The sequence below is a fragment of the Panthera leo genome, chromosome F2 (assembly GCF_018350215.1).
Source record: "Panthera leo isolate Ple1 chromosome F2, P.leo_Ple1_pat1.1, whole genome shotgun sequence".
NCBI lineage: Eukaryota > Metazoa > Chordata > Mammalia > Carnivora > Felidae > Panthera > Panthera leo.
The window spans coordinates 70,245,135-70,267,985 of NC_056695.1; the positions used below are offsets into that span (position 1 = coordinate 70,245,135).

General features: G+C 45.2%; 1 long non-coding RNA gene across 4 annotated transcripts in view; it reads left to right on the top strand.

Moving 5' to 3' along the window:
• The window catches only part of LOC122210752, a 74,461-nt gene extending 52,230 nt beyond the window's left edge, over nt 1-22,231 (top strand). For 3 of the 4 annotated variants that reach the window (XR_006198220.1, XR_006198223.1, XR_006198221.1), the window contains exons 2-4: nt 2,328-2,438; nt 16,133-16,294; nt 22,008-22,231. This is a non-coding gene — a long non-coding RNA (uncharacterized LOC122210752). Of the gene's footprint in view, nt 1-2,327; nt 2,439-16,132; nt 16,295-18,690; nt 18,840-22,007 lie in introns of those variants that run through there. The other variant, XR_006198222.1, reaches the window with a different exon arrangement.
• The last annotated feature ends 620 nt before the right edge of the window (nt 22,232-22,851 follow it).

Here is a 22,851-nt window from a genome sequence, read left to right on the forward strand (position 1 = left end):
CGGCCATGTCAGCATCTGTCTGTCCCTGGGAGATTTGACTTTCCGTCTGGGGAGGGCGACTTCCCTTTTGATCCTTCTGCCACCATCACACCGTCCTCCAGTGTTAACGCTTGCTGATTTAACACTTTGGCCCTGAGGTGCTCCGCACCCCCCCCCCCCTTCCTGTGTTTCTGTCATTTGGGAGTAGATCTTAGTAGTTAGAATCTCTAGGGTCAAACCACCTGAATCTGAGTCCCATCCCCCCATGAACAAGCTGTGTGACCTTGGGAAGGCTACTCATTTCTTTGCAGGTCCTTGCCCGCTTCCTTAACACTAAAGTGGGGTTCTTGAGGTTGAGAGGCTAAGCAGAGATCTTAAGGGAGTGTCTGACTTAGCATAAATGCTCAGGATTGTTAGCTATTTCTTCCTGCAACGTGAAAATGATCCCGTCCATCTTGGCAACTGTGTGTGGGGGGGATTGGAGATAATGGATACAAAGTGTCTGGCCCCCAAATGGTAGTTATGACTATCGTTATTATTGGCTTCCCCAAACAGATCAAAATATAGAAAGATTTGATCACTTCCTAAGGGATTGCACAAAGAAAGTGACCCAGTATTCAGCTTTGACCTTGACATCTCCCTCCCTGACTAGTTCACTGTTAAGAATTACAGATCTCATACACTTTTGAGAAGATTACCAGGGAACAAAAGACCCAGGAAGAAAATCTCTCTCTCTCTTTTTTAACGCTTAATTGCTAAGATACACACCCTTTCTCTTGAGGGACTGACCACAGGAGGGATTTTCCACTTCGAAAAACATCTTCTCCCTTACTCTCAAGGCTTCACCTTTGCCTAACTTTATTATTATTATTATTATTATTATTATTATTATTATGTTTATTTTTATTTTTGAGAGAGAGAGAGTGTGTGTGTGACCAGGGCAGGGGCAGAGAGGGAGACACAGAATCAGAAACAGGCTCCAGGTTCTGAGTTGTCAGCACAGAGCCCCACACTGGGCTTGAACCCACAAACCTCAAGATCACGACCTGAGCTGAAGTCGGACACTTAACCTACTGAATCGCCCCTGCCTAACTTTAGAAATGCCAAGTTTTTGGGGCACCTGGGTGGCTCAGTTGGTTAAATGTCCGATTTTGGCTCAGGTCATGATCTCACGATTTGTGAGTTCGAGCCCCACGTCGGGCTCTTTGCTGACAGCTCGGAGCCTGGAGCCTGCTTCGGATTCTATGTCTCCTGCTCTCTCTGCCCCTCCCCTGCTCATGCTCCGTCTCTGTCTCTCTCAAAAACAAATCAACATTAAAAAAAAAAGAATTGAAGAACTGCCAAATTTTAAGGCAATCCTACCACCATGATAGCAATTATACACCAAGCCATCCCAATACCTCATGCCACGGGATTTTATTATATTAGTAATATACACATTTGTGGATATATCACCATAGTAATGTTTTATTTTTGAACAAAAACATAATACTACTCTAACAACTGTTTTTTGATCTTCTTTTCTGTACTTCATAATATATTATAAATTTCCTGCCAGATCAATGAAATGATTTTTACACCATTTTGAATACCTGCTATTATATAATATGATTATTCCATAATGACCTTAACAAAACCCCTATTTGTAGACATATAAATTGTTTCTAATGTTTCCTCATTGTAAACAACACTGTGATGAATATCCTTATACTTTTCCAGTTTCAGATCTAATTGTTAGCATAGAATAAGTCATCAGTAGTGGCATTTCTGTTTAAAGGGCATGCACTTTTTGAGGCATTTGATAAATTCTGCCTAGTTGTCCTTTAAAAGCCTTTACCAAGTCGATCCCCAAATAATCTAGAACAGCTTTCCATTAAAAAAAAAAAAAAAAAACTTCTTGGCACGTATAAGGAAGGATAATTTAGGCACACATCAGCAAGGGCAGAGGGCAAACAGAAGAATCTGCTGGAAGCCAACTCCCATGGGGGCTTTAGTTGCCCAGAGAGCTGAGGGGAACAATGTCTTTTTACCATCTTCACCCATGGGTACCACTGAGACGCCCCCTATGGCGGGAGCAGCTCCTGTCTGTAGGAGTTTTCATACATCCCAGTGACACTGGATTGTGGTTTCAGAAAGAAGCCATTTTTCTTAGGAAACAAGGCTAGGCGGTGGTGTTGGCAGGGGACCAGAGAAAAGGCAGAAGGTGGTGCAGGTGAAGAGGTGTGGGTTTTTAGTGGGATGTCACCAGCTGTTGTGACTTAAAACTCAAACACAGCCTTCAGGTGACAGTCTAGAAGAAGTTACTAGTTATGCTGAAGGCTGACTCGAAATCCTTCCTCCCTTGTCAGAGGAACTCAGCGGGTCTGAATGAATCATCATGAAGAAGCATAACTTGTTGAGGCTTCCCAAGACACGGAAAGGAATCTGGCCGACCTCTGTGTCGAAGCTTTACGAGACAGGTGGGTGCAACCGCTGATCTTTACGAAGGCGACTGTGGCTCAGAGTCTTGGGACTCCTCTGTGCCCTGTAAAGCTTTTATGAAACCTCTGTCATGCTCTTGGTAGGTCCTGTGTCATGAAGAAGGATGCTAAGCACAAGGAATATGCCATATATGACCTCTTCTAGGTTTCTGATCCTTCCAGGGAGGGATCTCAGCACTTTTTGGCTCTTGTCAAGAAACCAAATGGCTGAAACTAAGTGAATTGTTCACAGTGGTAAGATCTTGTTTGGGAAGAAGGGTGTAGCTTTATATAATCCTGGGGCTTATTGGCTTGGGTGAGAACTCCCTGGCATCTGCTGGAATTTGTAAGTGATGATGCAGGGAGGGAAATGGAGAAGTCAAGGCATTTACTGACCTAACACAGGCTTGTTAAAAAATACCAATTACATATATGCAGTGTCTCTGCATTAAAAAGAAAATATACACTGTCAGGAGAGAAAATGGGTTACTATTCACGGCTAATTCTTTTAGGTAAACATGGGAGTGTTCATACTTATGGCAAAGAGAAAAGTTTAGTAGAGATTCATGCAGCCCCATCATATATTTCTTGGGGCATCTATCTAGCAGTGGGACTTACTAGGTTTTCATTTTTCTCTATATTTCTCTTTCTGTTTTCCTCATCTCTTGTTCTACCATATGGGAGGATAGAAAACAATGACAATGAACAAAAAACAAACAGGACTTGGAATCAGATTACCTAGAGTCAAGTCACTGTGAGATGTTTGGCTTCTCTGAGCCTCACTTTTCCCATCTGCAAAATGGACACAATGAGACCTGCTTTGCTGTGTTTGTTCATTCACCACAGGTTAAATCGAGTATCAGTGAACCAGCTAGCAAAAAGATGAAACATTGGCTCCAAAGCTTAACATGGCTCAGTTTTTTAGATTTTTACTTTCTGTTTTAAAAACTCTTCTGGGGGCACCTGGGTGGCTCAGTTGGTTGAGATCATGACTTCAGCCCAGGTCATGATCTCACGGTCCATCGGTTCGAGCCCTGCATTGGGCTCTGTGCTGACAGCTTGGAGCCCGGAGCCTGTTTCAGATTCTGTGTCTCCCTCTCTCTCTGACCCTCCCCTGTTCATGCTCTGTCTCTCTCTGTCTCAAAAATAAATAAACATTAAAAAAAAATTAAAAAAATAAAAATAAAAACTCTTCTGTTGCTTCTCCTGACTTAATCTCTACTTCAGACAAGCATGTAGTGTCTTTAGCTGCTCTGGTAGATTTATGGATTTTTGAATTTGGAGGTTATTAGAAGATTGTGTCCCTCTGTTCTTGGTGCAAACTACCAATCAGGAAATAATGCGGACATTAGAATCATCTTCTTTTCCTTTTAGAATGTCCTTTTCATTGTCCAAGCTTTCTGTGGCTTTTCTATTTCAATCTGTATTGCCCAGACTGCTAATGGGATAGGCTCCTAACTGGTGTCCTTGATTTGTTCTTTCCTTGCCAGCCTAACCTATACATAATATTTATTCATTCACTTAGCAAACATGTTTCATGTATCTGACAGTTTCCACCAACTCTAGTGGGTGCTGGACATGTGCCTAAGTCGCTCAAATACCTCCCTCAGATTCGCATCTCTATTAATGTAAATATCAAGCCCCTTAACCTAGAGTTCAAAATCCCTGAGTAAAACTGTTTCAACCTGCTTTTTGATTCTGTCTCACGACCTACATCAGCTCTCCACGTTAGCTGGGCCGATCTCCTCCTTAGCTTTGCAGATGTCCTTCCCCCTTCCAGGAATGCTCTCTTGTCTCTATTTTATTTATTCCAACCTAAGGTTCAGTGCTGATCCCAGATGTTAATTCCCCTGTGGAATATTCAGACTGTGCCTCCTTGGGACCCTTGTCACTTAATATCTGAGGCCACATAATTCAAATGGCTGTGTAGCTTTTCAAGCATCCAGGAAGACAGTAAGATTTCAAGGTGGTTGAATGAAAACATAGAAACATCTTGACTCATTTGTTCTTGCATCATCCACAGGACCTCATATCACAGTGTTCTGCTCAACAAACACTTGTCTGTTTGTTGTTTGAGCCATGTAATGAAACATAAAAACTGGAACTAATGCACTGTTAGAATTATCCCAGTAGCCGATTGCTTCCCTCTCTTTTTTGGGGATGACTTCAGATGCCAGCTTGGTTCAGACCCTTCCTTATCTATGGTGTCCTCTCCAACCTGGCTACCATCATTCCTTCATCCCTCTTCAAAGTCCTCTTGCTATGGAAATACAGGGTCACAGGGGCTAGTAGCATTAGGTAGTTTCTACTGTTTAAAAGAAAAAAAGCTGATGCTTTGCCTAGGTATCTAGATCTGACTTACAATTCTGACTGTAAGCTGAGCAACCCTGGAAAAGCTGTCTTGCCTCTCTGAGTCTCGGGTTCCTCTTCTGTAAGACAGAATACATAAAACCTCTTGCAGGGGCAGTTGGAAGAAATAAATATGATAATATACATATACAGCACTCATTGCACTGCTCAATTCATACTAAATGCTTATTTAATCATTGATGTGATTGATATTCACCATAGATGCTAGAGTAGTCCACATCCTCTTTGCAGGAACCATTGGATTTATAAGGATGCGTATCAGTCCCGTGTGTGGTAGGCTCTCATAGATTTCATTTTGGGAGCTGGCCATATCCAGCCTTCCCTGCTGGTATAGGATCTCTTTTGTTTTGTAGTCATTTTTTTAAATGTTTATTTATTTTTGAGAGACAGAGAGACAGAGCGTGAGCAGGGGAGGGGCGGAGAGAGAAGGAGACACAGAATCCGAAGCAGGCTGCAGGGTCCGGGCTGCCAGCACAGAGCCCAACATGGGGCTCGAACCCATGAACTGTGAGATCATGACCTGAGCTGAAGTCGGACACTCAACCAAGTGAGCCACCCACATGCCCTTCTTTTTTTTTTTGTAGTCTTGTTGGAGAGTAGTGGCCTCTACCTACCACAGACGTCAGACAGCTTAGACTCAGCCCTCATCCCTAGGCTGCCAGAGCTGAGCAAATGTCTTGGCTTGGCCAGTTGCATGTTTCTGCAACCTGGCTTCTCAGGCTTGGGATCCTGGTGGTATGACTTCTGCTTTTGGGATTTTGAAGTATGAGTGTATGTCCAAAGCTGAACGGTCACTTAGAATTCATTCACAACAATGAAGGCAGCTTTGATGGTGTGTTCGGCTGTGTTCTTCCTTCTTTTTATGATATTGCTGTTGAGTTTCCTCCTCCTTAATCATCCAGACCACTGGGGTTCTTGTATTCTAAGGTCCTGTTGCTGTGAGCCTCATAAGCTTCCAGGAAGTCACTATCTGACCACTGCCCCCCGCCCCCCAACATCTCCAGTTTTTCTCCATACATAATATGAAACCGAGAACTGAGAATGACATTCTGTGCATCTCATGTACTTCTTTCAGTGACCAAGGCTCCACAGTGCACTAGGCTGATCTTCAGTCCCACCCCCATGGTGGCTGAGTGGGTTCTTCTGCCCCCCTCATCCTTGTCACTTGGCTTCCACTGTTTACTTTCTGAACCCTGAAAACAGAAAGAAGGTTGAGCTGCCCTCTAGCTAAGCCACTGGCTTTCACATCACCCCCGCTTCTGCCTTTGCAGAGTGGCACCGCTCACCTTGAATTGTTACCATGTTTCAATCCTTTACTCCTGCCTAGGAAGGGTGGCTCAGCCAATGAAACTGCACCTTTTCTTTCAACATCAGAACTTGTTTTCAGGAGACATGGGTTCTCATCCCACCTTGGCTGCTGATTCTCTTTATGTAACTCAGTTTAGCTCTTCGTCCTTCAGTCTTCTTCCCTCTAAACTAGGCTAAGTAGCACCTGGAGGGGCAGTCTGGGGCAGAAATATAATGATTGTCATGCTGGCATCTTTGTAAAGCAAGACTGATGTGGTGATGATCACCACATAGTGCTATGAATATTTTTCACAATAACAGTGATAATAAAATCAATGGTGAGAATATCAGGAAGGGCTGGGTGGCTTTGTGGGGTTTGGTTATTAATGGCAGAGGACTGTGCATTGATTGGCAGTGGCGGGGCGGGGGGGGATGGCTAGGGGCTGGGGCCAAGCTACCATTTTTCTTAATCACGTAGTGACCTCTTCTGGGGAACAAAAGAGGCAAGCAGGGCCTCAGCACTGGGGGACCCCTTACACATCTGCTCTGAGGCAAGCAATGATAGCACAGATGGTCCCAGGGGAGAAACTCTCAGGGTAGATGTTTGCCCTGGGCAACCAAATGGAAAACAAAAACAAATGAACTGAAACTGAAAATCATTTGCTCAGGAGCCCTCCCTGAGAGAGATATCATAGAGCTGGTCAAACTTTGGGGGCCCATTCCGCGCCTTGTGGTGAGGCCGTGGTCAGGCAAGCTGTCCACAACCAGGAACGTAAGATCAGCCTTGAGGGAGAATGGCTCGAAACAGGTCCAGATGGGAAATGTACTTTTGTGTATTCCTAAGTGGAAGAGAAAAGAAAGACTATCTCAGATATACAAAGCTAGGTTCAGAGTGAGGTCTAGTAGAGGAAGTGGGTTTTGCTCAATGGTCCTTTTTTGGAGGCAGGAGAGGGGCAAGCTCTTCCTATAGCCTTGCCAATTGGACTGAGAGTAAGACAAACCAGAAGAATGTTTGTTTGCTTGTTTGTTTTCTCCAGCAAATGTCACCATATTCATCTGTTACTTCAGACTCTTGGAAGGAGAAAGAAGAACCTCCAGTAAGCCTTCTTGGTGACTCTAGCTACTACTGCAGTCCCCTTCTCTGGGTGCCTGCAGGACTTAAGCTGGGCTAGATGGCGGAGCATTTGATCAGACCTGGTCTGTGTTGGGCTGTCCTGTGCTACACATTCCCAAGAACACAGCCTTGTCCATGGCTTCCACATAAACTCATGGGCAGCAAAGTGCAGGTTGACGGGAATCCTATTGTCCAACCTCTTGTTGGATGGAGTCAGAAGAACTGGACTCAGAGAGAGGAAGGGTCTTACCCTAAGTCCAGGGACAGAAGGATGAGGCTCAGATTAGAATGGAGTCCTCCAACCAGTTAACAGTCATGCCCCCCCACTTCCCTCCAGCCCCCCCCCCCCGCCGCATACTAGTTGACTAGCTTTATTATTAATGCTTATGTACTAGGTTGACTAATAGTATGGTAGCTACAACTTGTTAAGTGACTACCGCATGCGAGTCTCTGTCCATTCATTTATTTAGCAAAGATTTGTTGACTATAATGTGCTAGACACTGGAGATAAGGGTAGTGAGGAAAAAGTCAAAAGCTCTGCCATTGCCAGTGATCTCATCTACAAAGATAAAATGAAAACTGCAATCACCAAAGCCCAGGGATCGGATGCTGTAAGAGGCCGCCACGATAGGGTGGAGCTTTTAGTCCGGGGAGAGCCTCTATAAGGAGGTGGCCACTGTATTCATACAGTTGCTGGGACCTCACATCCCTGGGCTATCCTTACCTCCTCTGATTTTCTTACGCCCTGCATCCTCCACCAGCAAATCTGGTTGGCTCTGCATCTGAAATATGTCTCACCAGTTGGTGCCATCCCTCTTTGTCCACACACCCCCAGTCTCTTGGGTGCATTGCTGGGACATGATCTCCATGCTTCCACTCTTGCCTCCTCACGATCAAATATGTTCAGACAATTTGGGGCCATAACTTTGTCCAGGTCTTATACAGGAGAACTTCTCAGAGGCTTTCATTTATGAAAATGCTAATCAATATGCTGAATCTCCAAGAATAGAATAGAGTAGACAGCATATTGCAAACATATTTGGCCACAGCATGTTTTCTTATGGAGTATTTCACACAACTGCCGTCCCATAGAATGCACTCTGGATAACCCAGAAAATGTCTGTGAAAAGATATCATATAAAATTATTATTATCCCACATGATGACCCAATGGGGGACGGAGACACTCACAACAGTTTTGTTGAACTGGGAGTCAGGTTGAGTAAGTTTTAGCTGCAGTTAGCTACTTTTGAGGTCTGTGGCCTTGGGCAACTTATTTAATCATTCTGAGCCTGGTTTCCTCATCTGCAAAATGCAGATAATAATTCCCGTCCTGTCAACTTTGCCAGGCCGTTTGGGAGAATCCAGTGAGATGATGGACGCTAGAGAAGGGGGCATCCCTTTGCCCCGCGAAACCAAAGCACACCCAAACCCAGTGCCATTACTGTGCTACCAGGGAGGCCTGGACAAACGTTAGTATTTCTGGTTACACCATCTCTGCATTTAGTCATGATCAAAGAGCAATAAATTAACATTTGGCTTATTTACTTGAGCAACTGAGAGTAAAAACCCAGGGAGTTGCTGGCCATGGGCTAGAAATCAAACAAAACAAAGAATTAATTGGAACTGTACAGAATGCCAGTCCGTGCCATGCACGGGAACAGGAAAGAAAAGCCAGATGCCTGGACAGAGGATGTAAAGAGCAGGGATTGTGTGAAAAGTCTCGGGAGGTAAGAGAACTTCTAGAGAGAAGCTATGAGACTGTAGCTTAAAGATTGATTATCATCTCCACTAATGGTGTTGACACAGTGCCCTACACCGAGTCACTGAATGGCACTGGGGGTGGTAACTCAGTGAGGGTCAGTGGGGCAGTGTGGCAACTCCTAACTGGCAAAGCTCTGAGTCTTTGTAAGGTGCCCATTCAGAGTACCTGGTTCAGACCAGGTCCGCAAGCTCTGCTGATGTCTCCTTCCGGACCCAAACGCTGCCAGGTTCTCTTTTCTCTGGGGCTTCGGGCTATGACCGACCAGGTGAACTTGGGCTAAGGACACTGAACTTCCAGACGAATTCACACTCAACAAATACAACTTGTGTTTCTGGGCCAAGCCTCTGTTGGTGATGATGACAAAGATGATGATAGAATTAATAATGGTCATAAAAAATAGAACATCCAGGGGCGCCTGGGTGGCTCAGTCGGTTAAGCGTCCGACTTCAGCTCAGGTCACCATCTCGCGGTCCGTGAGTTCGAGCCCCGCGTCGGGCTCTGGGCTGATGGCTCAGAGCCTGGAGCCTGCTTCTGATTCTGTGTCTCCCTCTCTATCTGCCCCTCCCCCGTTCATGCTCTGTCTCTCTCTGTCTCAAAAATAAATAAAAACGTTAAAAAAATTAAAAAAAAGAATAGAACATCCATATGGAAGCTTAGAAAGTCACTCATATCCAACCCCCTCAAGGGGGTTGGATAAATAAATAAATGGCCGGTGTTCTTTCATTTTGTTATGTGCCCACTTATCAGGAAGTTTAAATCCAAAGTACTTTCTCCACCTACCCCCAAACCTTAAGATTGAGGCAACAGTGCCCCAGGCAAGAACTCAATCGAATGAAAAAGGTTTCTGTTTGCACAAAGTTGTTTACCAGGATTACTAAGCAAACAGGAGAAATGGAACAAAATGATAAAAACAATCTTTGGTGCTTTCCTGTGGGATTTTCTGAGGTCTTTCAAAGCATGTCCAGTGACTGGTGAAATTGACTTCTTGGAGGAAAGAGAAGAGGAAGGAAAGTGAACAAATTATCATGAATCTTGTCTCTTGTGGGTTTTAGGGCTGTAGCTGACCGTGGCTGCTCCCAGCCTTTGCTGAACATGAGTTTTTTGGTGTGACCTGTGGTTGGGTACATAGGCCAGTGGTGTTCCCTGGAAACATGGGTAGGCTGAGGCCAGAGAAAGCTGATAGAGTGGAGTGTCCTGGCCTTTCTCAGAAATGAGGGTTCTCTAAGTAAGAGTCCAGGTGGTAGTACAACCAGGGGGGTTATCAGCAGTGGCACCTGAATTGCCTGGAGCAGGAAGGGACACAAATATTTAGGTAGCTGCTGGGTTTCTCACAACTAGGAGAATCTCAGCTTATGAAACAAACTGGCAGCTCATTATTGTCCCCGCTGAACAGATGAGGAAACTGAGTCTCAGAGATTACATTGAACCTGTTTAAGCTGACCCAGCCCCAACCCGGGACAGCCTGGATCCAAATTCAGACCATCTGATGCCATGTCCTGAGCTTTTTCCCTACAGTGAGGATCTGAGAAGCCTGACCTTTTCCACGCCACCCGCCCGCGATTCAGTGTGTTTGGCTTGTCATTATCTAATTACTGGTTTGCTCTGAAGCTTGCCTTCATTTCTGGGCAGCTCCTGGGATGGAGACACATTCAGTAGTGACAATAGATGTCGTTTCTTGGGGTTGAAGAGTGACTCAGAGTGAGAAGATGGGTTCAATGACCCAAGGGGCCTTAGAACCCCTTGAATTTTGACGGCTCACAAACAGAGCACTTATGAAGTGTCAGGCAGAAGACTGAAGGCCCCCAGCAGGAGCTCGCCCTTCCTTGCGATGATCTTAGGAAGTACACATCATTGTCATATCCATTTACAGATGAAAAGACTGAGGCTTACCGAGATTGACTTGTCGAAGCTTGCATAGCCAGAAAGCAGAAGAGCTGGGAATTGACTTGAGGTAGTCTGAGCACTTACTCCTGACTCTGAAAATACTTGTCGAATATTAAGTTGTTCTCAAAGAGGTCCTCTGACCAGCATTGACATCAACCAGCAATGTGTTAGGGATACTGAATCAGAAACTCTGGAGGTGGGGCCCGGCCCTCCGGGGTTGTAGCAGCCTTCCATGTATGCTGATGTACACTCCCATCTGAGAACCCCGTGACTATGCTGAACTGCTGTGCTCTAAGGGAGAAAGGACTCAGAGTACTGCAGGTGCCAGGTGAACGTAGACTTGGGAAGATGGCTTTCCAGGATGGGCTGTTGTTTTGGATTGTGGACCACACCTGAGGGAATAGAGCAAAGGCAAAAATCTCTCCAGAGAGGGCATTTGATGGGGAGAGAAGGGGGGATGGGGTGACCTCACAGCTACCTTCCAAGAATACAGTGTGTTTGTAGGACACGTGTCATTGATCCACTAAGGATCACTGAAGTCAAGTGACTTGGCCAAGGCCCTGGAACTAGTGACAGGTGATGGACTCAAAGTCAAGCCCCTGACTCCTTACAGGGCATTCTACCACTGTGTCTCCCCAGAGCATGGTGAGTCATAGACGTTTCAGTAACTCCCTCTGGATCATGAGAAGCTCTTCTCAGTAATGGTCACAACCTTCTCCTGATCACATAACCTGGAGTGAGGGAAGAATAAAAAGGACAGCAGGGCTGGTGGTTCCGGGAGGGAGGAAATATGAAGGGAGGGATTCAGAGAGGGGCAGAGAGGAGACAGGGAGACATCATGTTCTGGGAACCCAGGACTATCTCCTCATCTTGGCCATCATCGTCACCATTTACTGGGCTGTAAAATGCTCTAAAGTGGTGCCGCACAAAACAGGGTAGCACAGCTGAACTTGACTTTGATTCCTGGCTTTGCCGGTGACCCTACACAGTTTATTTAACCTCTCAGAGATTGGATCCTCATCTACAAAACGAGAATCCTCAGAATTCTGGCCTCATAGGATTTGAGGGAAATTCTAAGGGAGTTAATGTATGTAAAACCCTTAGCAGATTGCCTGGCTCATAATAGGTGCTCAATAAATGTGCACCAGAGTTGGGAGTGTGGAAATAATTTCCCATTAATTTGCTTCCCAGGGATGGTGGTTAATGTCAGGAAGATATGCAAGTCTGGGCCAGAGCTGAATTCTTTTTTTTTTTTTTTGATGTTTATTTATATTTGAGAGAGAGAGAGAGTGTGAGCAGGGGAGGGGCAGAAAGGGAAGGAGACACAGAATCGGAAGCAGGCTCCAGGCTCCAAGCTGTCAGCACAGAGCCTGATGTGGGGCTCGAACTCACCAACCATAAGATCACGACCTGAGCCGAAGTTGGACGCCCAACCAACCGAGCCACCCAGGCGCCCCTAGAGCTGAATTGTTTGAGAGGATGTAGGGGGGGCTGAGGCTGCTACCAATGGATCACCTTATCTCTTTTTCCAGTACGTAGTGGATGATGAAATAAGAACATCTCTTTGAAAGTTCCCAAGTCATTCCCCTGTCCAGGGTGCTCCCACCCCTCAGTGCAGCCCTGACCCCACTCAGAATGGCCCTTAAGCCCTCTCCTTTCTCTTCCCCTTCCCTCCCTCCCTCGCTCTGGTTCCCTGGACATTGCCATGCAGACTTGCATCCCAGTTTTCAGCAGCATCTCACGTCTGTCCATAAGAACGCCCACAGCCTACACCAGAACAACGGGGTGAGGGTGTAAGCTGTGGTGGGTCCCGAGAGGCGGGGCAGAGTGCCGGCACCCAGACCATCTCTAGCATTGAGAGAAGGAGGTTGACTCTATATAATCTCTCGCTCTACCTCTACCCATGTGACCAAGATGCTTGAGCTCATTCATAAAATAATAGGAAAAGCTAACATTTGTTTGAGCAGTTCACTATATGCCAGGCATCAGTCTCAGTGTTTTATGTGTATTTACTCAAATAATGCTCAACGTAACCCTCAAGTAGAGCTACTGTTATAATCCCCATTTACAAATGAGAAAATGCAGACACGGAGAGGTTGAGTAACTTGTCCCGGGTCACGCAGCTGGCAAGCAGGATTTAAATGCAAGCGTTCTAATGACAGAATTTTCCCTCTTAACCACTATGTGATGCTGCTTCTCCAAAGGGGACAGCAGGCGTTCGTGACAGCAGAAAAGAGGTCTTATTTCTAACATATATTTTGTTGAAATTGTATGAATATGAGTGTTATTATTAACTTGGTTCTTAGAGAAGTGCGTATGGCAAAGGTAGTTTACAAGGATTTTCAAGGGGTCGGAGTTGCTTTGGGATCAACTTTATTCCTGTGGCATAAAGGCCAAGTGAGGTCTGGAAAAAAACACCCTGGGAGTTGTGATCTTGTCAACACACCCCCACCCCCACACCTCTGCTATCAGCAGAATATGAAAATGCCCATCTCAATATGCCTGGAAGGGAACAGAAGTCACCCAAATGGAACATGCAGAGGGTGGGGTGTGTGTTAAGGCCAGGAAGGGGTTGCCCCCTTACAGAGCGCACGGAGAGATTTGAGCCAATGCCGTCATGTTCGCTTTGGGTATTTCTCAACATCAGCTAGAAGAGCCAATTCTGATACTGCCATCTTCCACACTCCACCCCAATACACACTTGTGTCTAGCCAAATGTCTGCTGGACATCTGTCCCTGCGAAAGAGAAGCTCCCTTAAGAACCTAGAGCACAGACTCAGTGTTTTATATTGCCGTAATTTCACGTGTAAAAGAATCACGAGAGACTGTATCGATCAGTTTTGCTGCTTAACAAAGAACCCTACCCCCAGATCTCGGTGGCTTATAAAAATGAAGATTTATTTTCCATTTACGTCACAAGATGCCCACAGCTCAGCAGTAGTTGTGCTTCAGGCTGTGGGTTGACTAAGGGTCAGTTCCATTGGTCTTCTTGGTCTGTGATTGCACAGGAAGGAGCAGCCCCTATGCGCAGTGTGCTGTTCCAACAGAAGGCAGGAATGCAAGAGACCGACTTTTTAGGTATGCGGTCACCTTACACGTTTGCAGCCATGTGGCCCATAGTCCACAGGCCAGAGCAATTCAGTGAGCCGAATCTGACAGTAGAGTAGGAAAATCAACTGGCCCTGTGGGGCAAGGATGTGAAAGCATAATCCTTTTACAGAAGACTGGTCTGTAATCCAAATTATCACAGGGATTTTTTTTAAGCATGCAATTCAAGGGCCCTTCCTCAGCTATTTTAATTCAGTAGGTCAGGGTAAGTAATAACCAGGAATAATAATAATAAAAATAATAATAGTAATAATAATAAAGATGGGACACCTGGGTGGCTCAGTCAGTTGAGACTCTCTGCCTCTTGATTTTGACTCAGGTCATGATCTCATGGTTCACAGGTTCGAGCCCTGTGTCGGGTACAGTGCTGACAGCCCAGAGTCTTTTTGGGATTTTCTCTCTCCCTCTTTCTCTGCCCCTCTCCAATTCACACACACGCATGTGTTCTCTTTCTCTCTCTCAAAATAATTAAATAAACTTAAAAAATAATAAGGATAATGACTGATATTGTTTGCCTTTTATGAGTTTTATGAGCCAAAAACTGTGTTAAGCGTGCATGTATGATGTTGTTTAATCCTTATGATCTCCCTTTTATAGGTAAAAAAGAGAAGCTCAGACATGTTCAGAAACTTTCCCAGGTTACACAGCTAGTAAATGGTGGAGCAAGGGCATGGACCTGTGGAGTATAACTCCTGAGCACCCCGAAGTCTTCTTCTGCTTCTCAAATATGCCAATTCTCTCCTGCCTCAGGGCCTTTGCACTTCCTTTCTCCTCAGCTTGAATGAAGTTTTCTCCCATTCATTCACTCATTTCTCAAGTTTCAGTAGAAACATCACTTCCTCAAAGAAGATGCCTGATGGACTCTCTTTGTGGGTCTCCTGGATTTTGTCAGCCTTATGTGACCTTCTGTGCTGCGGCAACTCGCTTGATGGGAGCCCAATCTCCTGTGCATCCTCTAGCCTCCTAACACCTCAGGCTGTCTCAGCTCTCCTCAGGGAAAACAGGAGATGGGAAGGGGCCAGCAGATAAGTCTCTCTCTGTTCCTTCTCCCGGATGGGCTCTCCAAGACCCGGTTGTCCCAGATGGCTCATCCATCTGAGCCATCAGCTCTATTTTCTTGCAAGGCTGGTGCCAGCTCTGTAAAACACCACCTTGCACGTGCTTTCCCTCATTCCTCCACTTCCTCTTGTCCTTTTCTCTTGCTGTCCTAGACTGCCTCGCCCAAGAAAGCATTAGCAAGTGAGATTTACTTCTGGGTTTGCTCTCTTGGGAGCCCAACCTGAGGGACCCCTTCCCATCTAAACTTGACCACCCATTTTTCTCCCTCCAGTACCCTAATCTTGTGTCTCACAGTGTTTTCTAGCACAACTATCCATCATATCTAATATATGTGGTTATGTGGTTATCTGTTTAACAACAACCTCTCTCCCTCCACGGTAAGCTCCATGAGACAAAGATTGCACAGTGTTGATTGCCATTGTGTTGCTTGTACTCAGTGGATGGCCTGCCCATAGCAGCTGCATAAATAATATCCAGAAATGAGTGTGCATGCCTGGGTTTGAATCCTTGTTCTGACTCTGTTACTTTGGCGAGTTACTAAAAATTCCTCAGCTTCGTTTTCCTTCTTTTTGTGGAAAAATGGGACGAGGTACCTACTTCAGACGTTCTGAGAACCAACGCTGGTGATAAACGTAGATGTTCAATAACTGATAATAATTGCTGATATTATTAGGCAAGGCCAGCCCCCAGCAATCTTTTCCTGTAAGGGGCCAGATTGTAAATATTTTAGGCTTTGTGGAAGAGATGATCCCTGCCACCAATTCAACTCTGTTATTGTGTGAAAACAACCATAGATGATATATAAACAAATGGGTGTGTCTGTGTTTTAATAAAACTTTATTTACAAAAACAGGTGACAGGCCATAGTTTGGCCCTCAGGTTGTAGTTTGCTGACCCCTATACTATACGGTCTGAGCAGTGTCAATGTAAAGGCTTGTGCTAAGTCATATCAACCGACTGCAAATATTTCTGAACTTTCTAGGCAAGGCTTCTCCCTTGATTTCTTCTCCGTGTTAAAGATAAGCAATAGTTTCCTGGCAGTGACAGTGTACTTTCAGGGAAACCTTATTCTCGGAGTCTGTATTTGTTTATTATACCTCTCCAACAGGTGTGAGCGGTAAGAGACCTACCGTATATTTTCTCTCCGACTCTTTGTTTCCTGGTAATGGTGCACCTTCTCCACGTACACGAAGCTAGTCTGTGGTGAGAAAAATCAGCATTTGGAAGACCGGAACTTCGCTTGTCTCCTAAGAAGAACCTTACTTTTATGGTAAATGTTTTTAAAATATGTTGTTTCCTGCAAGAGATATTAGAGATAGTCTTTTTTTTTTTAAATTTGGTCAAGGCTTGAGAGAAGAGCAGATCTAGCCATCATCTATCTATCTATCTCTATCTATATTGACCCCAATATATCTATATTGATATCGATATCAACATCAATATCGATATTGATATCGATGTAGCTATATATCTAATGGGGTCGAGAGAATAAGACAAGTGTGCTTTAGAGAAAACAGTAGATTTTTTAAGCTTTGCTATGTATCAGGTATGTGAGAGGGGGCCAAGACACCACAGCTGATGGTTCATCAGGAACCACCCACAGGAGAATTGAGGTGCTATTAATAGGAGGAGAGGGAATTACAAATCGGAGCTGGGTGGGGCGGATATGAAGTGGCTGCCATATCTTACCCCTGTGAGCATCAGCGTGCCTCTCTTGTGCTGGTGAAAAAAGATGTTGTAAAGGGCACCTTGCCCATTGCCTGGTACAAAACAGAGCTGGACTAAATCTCTCTTTTTTTGTAATTGTTAATAAAACAAGACACTCCACAAATCCTACCAAGGGTTAAGCCTACTTGAACTGATCACACGTTTGTTGGATTCTGATGCATATCACCTTGATGTGACATTGCAGACCCACGTTCCGCTCATCTATGTGTTCTCCCATCCTTGGAGTTTCGGTGATGACTCTCCTCATGGTTGCAATGTGGCTGCCTCTGCTCTAAGCATCATGTCTTTTCAGGACATCTTTTCATGCAGGATGAAAGAAAGCAGCTGGCAAAAAGGGCCCCCTCCTTTACTTCCTTTGTGCTGGAGAAGGAAATCTTCCCCAGAAGGCCCCTTGCAAACTTCTCTTTATGTGCCATTGGCCAGAAATGTGTCACTCATCTGACCCTAAACTAATTGCTCCCAAAGGGGGTGTGGTAACCATGATTGGCTGAGAAGAACCATGATTCATCTACTGTGGCTGGAACTAGGAAAGAAGCGGCATGCTCACGGGCAGGGAGAGTCTGCCATATCTTTTTTGTCATTTCCTTCTCACGTCTATTTAGTTGACCAGTTCCTAACTCAGTGCCTGACCTAAAATAGGCACTCAGTATGGTTTTGTTGGGGGATGAGTAAGTAATACGTGAAGAAATAATGACTAGAATGTCCTCTCCTTGCCTTTTCCCCTATTTATTCTTTTTGTTTTCCTTATTTCTCCGAGTCTGAGAGAGGCAGTCCTGGAACTAGTCTTGTCCATGCAGACGACTCTTCCTAAACTTGGTAGCACGGTAAAAGATCAATGTGGTTCATCACACCGTCCATTTTCCACCTTTGGTATGCGTTGGTCAGTGTGGTCAAGGAGAGAACAGGGTAGGGGAGGCTGGTGGTGTGATCAAGGACTGACTGCTCAGCTATGACCAAGCCTGTCCTCAGCAAGACAGGGAACCATCAAAGTCCGATTCCCTTCATTCCTCTCTCTGGGCAATTTCCTATGGGTGTTCAAACTTTTCTATTAGAGTGTCAGTAAAATGACAGCGAGCTATGGAAAATGTCAAAGAGAAATGGTGTGGAATGCAGCAAGCATCTTGGAAGCATTTGTTATCAAGTATGTAATGAGATAATTATAAACCTCTTTCCACTTAGCTCACAGCCCAAAAGGTCTAATGCACACCCTTCCTATCACTTTTTAAATCTAGTTTGAATGAAGCACTGGGAAATATTTCTTTAAAGAGTGATCATTCTGGATTATTCATGATTTCAGTCTTGTTTCACGCCATTATTGGACCAAGGTGGGGACTTTGTGCTCAATTCTGGCGTATCTCTGGGAAGGAGAGAGGATGACGAGTGGTTCTTCATTCTGGGCGGCATCTGATCTCTATCACTTATTAGCTATGACATACTGGGCAAGCTGCTTAATAGAGCCAAGCCTCAATTTTCTCATCTACAAAATGGGATAATAATTGAGGGTGGTTCTGGCACAGACACTGCACAAAGAAAGGGGTGCAATAAATGCTATCTGTCACATGCTATCGTCATCAGTTTGCCACTGAAATGACGCGCACGTTTTACAAAGACGGCTGTAGTTGTCATCTTTGAAAACAAGACTATGCCGTTTGGGAAAACCCAAAGTTAGTCCATCCAACAACAGCCAGCCAATTGTTGTGATGCACTGTTTGTATTCTTGGCATGGTGCCAGGTGCTGCGGTTAGAATGTGTGAGGTGTGGGGTGGGGGGGCGCTTCATGTTGCTGAGAATGACTCTGACCAGTCAGTTAAGGGTGGTTAAAAAATGCCCATCGAATTTGATGCTTATTTTGCAGAAATGAAGGTCTTTGGGTTGAATCATGTCACCCAAAAGGGTCACTTCATATTGAATTGATTCTTAATGGGTTCTGTCTTGCAGTTGGGTGTGAAACCAGGAGCATGTGCTGTGGCAGCATGGAGAAGAGGGATGTCAGGCTTCACTAGACCTGTCCACCCACAAAGCCATTGTCACTTCAGGCAAGCCTCCTCACCATTCCAGGCCTCCCGCTCTCTAACACGAGCATTTAAATACCCACCCACAGCATTTAGATGGTTATTGCAAGTAAAAGATGAAATGATTTCATTGTAATTATTATTATGGTTACTTACTATGGTCTCAGAGGAGAGTTCTTTAAGATGCTGGAACTCTCTTGGGTCCAGGAGCGTGAGAACGATTGTTCTTCTATGACCAATTCTTTCCAACTCTCCACATAAATCCAAACCAAATGCAAAAGGATATATTTAAAAACATTTCTTACTTGACCACCGGGAGCTCTGAATGGACTAGTGTAGAAGTTTGGGTCCTCTGAGAAGTACACACTAAGACAGGGTTAGATGCCCAAGAGGGTCATTGGAGGAAACACCTGTGAAGAGAAAGAGGGAGGAAGTAGGGGGAGGCAGGGAGAGACTTTAGACCCTGATGTAGGTCTCACACCTGTGAAAGGAGAGGAGGAAGGAAGGAGACCAGGCAGAAAGAGTCTGAAACTGAAGTACATTTCTAAGATCCAGTGTTTGGACAGAGACCAAATTGCCTATGAGAGCAGTTCCGTGTCCCAGAGAAATGAGCCTGGGCTTATACCCTCGTCATGCTTAGTCATTGGCAGGGAGCAGCCTGTGGGAGGTGTGACCTTGGCATGAACACAGTGGCGGATCCAGCACTGGGACATTCAGTCAACTATGTTTCCCATCTCAGGAGACGTGAGCAGTACATTTTCATGGCTACCCAGCAAACTGTGAGACATTTCCTCCTTGAGAACACATCGTAAGGACTTTGAAAAACAAACCAGAACATTTGTGATAGTATAGATTTTGCACCCCAAATCAATGTTCCATTCCCTTCTTTGACTTTCACTTCCCCCTCTGTTTCAGCTAGACCAATCATGTTGAAAACCCCCAGGTTTGTAGAGTTCCTCATTTGACAATTAAAAAAAATTTATGTGACTGAGTCACATGCGCTTCCTTTGTTTTATCTTTTCAATGAGTTGTTTTCATTTCTTGGGTTTTCTTTGATTTCATGTTTTTCCTATCTTTACCCATTTACCATCGCCTGTTCTTCATACTGTGTTGCTGATGTCTGATGTGGTATTTGTGGAATAAATGGACCAATAATTAGTGAACGGGCTATAAGAGTCAAACCTTCTTCATGTCTGTGAGCTCCTTGGTGTCAGAGTCTTTGTCTTAGGGTGATGACATATAATGGAAAGGCCATAGGTTTTGTTCTATGATTAGACACAAATCAGCTGTGTGATCTTGGGCAAATTGCACCACCTATGTGAGCCCAGGTTTCTTTTTTTGACTAATCAAGCCAATAATAGTATCTATCTCGTTGAAATGTAAATGACAGGGTGATAATAAATGTAAAGTTCTGGGCACAGTGTCCAGCACATTGGAGATGCTGAACAAATGACAGGTAATGAACGAATGGGCCTGAGGAATGTGTAACACATAATGTAATACATAATACATAACTCATTAGACTTTGCTCCTTTCCCCGCCCTCCTGAAAGTCCCCTGTCCATATCTAGTCACAAAGGATCCAGGCAAGAACAGGTAGATGGATAAAGGGTTGGAACATAGCAGCAAACAGGCCAGTGTTGAGCACTTACTGTGTGTGCAGCTACTGGGCTAATCACTGTGAGACAAGTGGAGATGACTGAGGTATACTCCACGTCCTCAAAGAGGTGGCATTTCAACATGGCATTAGGTGTTTGAAGGTATTGATGGATGGACACCTGGGGTGCAAGACAGCATCGTTATAGGATGAATAGGAATAGTGTTTTGGAAAATGTTGAGCAGACTGGGATGTGGGGAAACAGAGGGAAAGACATAGCTCGAAAGTTAGTTGAGAGGGGAATCCAACATGGCAGAGAAGTAGGGGGACCCCAAGTTCCCTTGTCCCTCAAACACAGTAGCATTGAGGCCAGAGGACTTGGAATTCCAAGAGTCCGGACTTCAGAGTGACAGAGACGTCTCCAGGAGCCCATGGGGACAACCTGGTGGGCCAATAGGTGCGTGATTGGGAACTGGGAGAGAGAAAACGGGCATAGGCACCACCCGTAGGAAGGGGAGGGATTCCCTTCTGCAGACAGAGGGAAGAGAAAGAGAGGTTGTGCAAGTGTAGGACTGTATTTGGACAAGTGAAAAACCACAGACTGGGGGTCAGGAAAAAAACAAAACGGAGAAAGAGCCAATCTCTAACTGCAGGCTTTCTCCCGACTGGGGCCCCAGCTGCCCTGTGTGTGCACCTGCGGAGGAGGGGAGCCAGCCCCGGGCTCAGTACCTAGCTCAGAGGTGCAGTCCGCAGTGGGAGAAAGCGATCCCCTCCCTGGAGTGCTGTGGGAAGAAGGTATATATCTGTTCAAAGGACAAAAGACCCTGCCTGCGCCCGCCAGCCAGAAGGCCATTTATCTGTGGGGTGGAACAGCACTTCCCAGGAACTGGGTGGGATGCGGGGAGCGGGACCCTTTAAGACATCTGGGTCTGAATCCCAGATGAGGAGCCCCAGGAAGAGTGCAGGAGACTAAGGAGGGGGTGGGGAAAAAACCCTGGCCACTGGAGCCTGCGGCACTGTGAGGACAGCCTGAACAGAGTGGTTTGGGACACATGGTCCTGGGAGGAGAGACTGGGGTCTTGACATTTTTCTCCCCATCACCAGCAAGGTGGGACTTCAGGGAACAACAGCAGGGGCACAGTGGAGGGGGTCCCCCTCCCCGGGCCTGGGAAATATGTATCTACCTGAGATCGACACTGACCAATCAGACAGCCCCTCCTCCAGACCAGAGCTGCCACTGGATCCAAGGCACCCAGCGGGTTTGCATTTTCTGATTTAATTCTTGGACAATTCCTATTATACATATATGTACATATATATACTTTTTCCCCCCTTCCCTCCTCTAGTCTGGTTATTCTGGTTGCGGGGCGTTGTTTTGTTGGTTTGTTTAAGCAAACATATTTAATCTATTCTCTTTACACCTGTTCTATATCTCCTTCTTTATTTTCCTCCCTCCCTCTCTCTCTCTTTCTCTCTCTCTCTGTATTAAGATATATAGTTGCAATGTCTGGTCAGTTTTCTTTTCTTTTCTTTTTCCCCGTCCCTGTCATTTCTCTCTTTGTATGGGATAAGGCCTCTTGCCCACCACCACCACCCCCAATTTTTTTTTCATTCTTTTTTTTCTTTTTTTTTCTTTTTTTTTTCCAGGGCTACTTTGATGAACACATCAAAGCACACCTGGTGGAGGGTCCAAAACATCACTACAAGCACGGAGATAAAGCAACCAGAGTCACAACAACAGAGAGCACGGAACACACTCCGAAAACCACCTCCTGAGGGGCCGAGCCCTAGGCAGTGCGTGACCCCTCTTTAATATAGTAGTGCTCGCAGGCACGGGACACATAACAAGCTTTTAAAACACATAAGGGACAGAAAACTAGCCAAAGTGATGACACGGAAGAATTCTCCTCAAATGAAATTCCGGGAAGAAATGACAGCTAAAGAATGGCTCAAAACAGATATAAACAATATATCTGATCAAGAATTTAGAGTAACCGTCATAGAAAGTTAGTTGGGATCAAACCCATGAGGACTCTGAATGTCCAGCCAAGGAAACTGGATTTGATTCTGTAGCTACTGGTATGTCAATAAAGGCTCTTGAAGAGGTAAGTGGAATGACCCAGCTAGCAACTGGAAGGACAAAGTGAGAGTGAACACCCGAAAATGGCACGTCCAAATAGCCCCAAAGCAGTGAGTCCCCATCTATGGGCTGGTTCACACACCTTTGTCAATTGCTTATTTGTCAATAAATAATGTCTTTATTTTCATTTTCAACCAATGCAGGGAATCTCTAATAATGAACCACTGGGCCTTGGCATCATTTTCACATGGAGGGTGAAGGTTTTAATCCCTGTTGTAAGTGAGTTGACCTCAGTAGGGGGTACAGAGATCTCCCTTGTTTACCAAGTCATATTTTTTCAATCAGCCCGCATTTTCTGAGCTCGTTACAAGTCAGGCACTGCGCTGAGGGCCAGGGTGTAAGGGCGAGGGC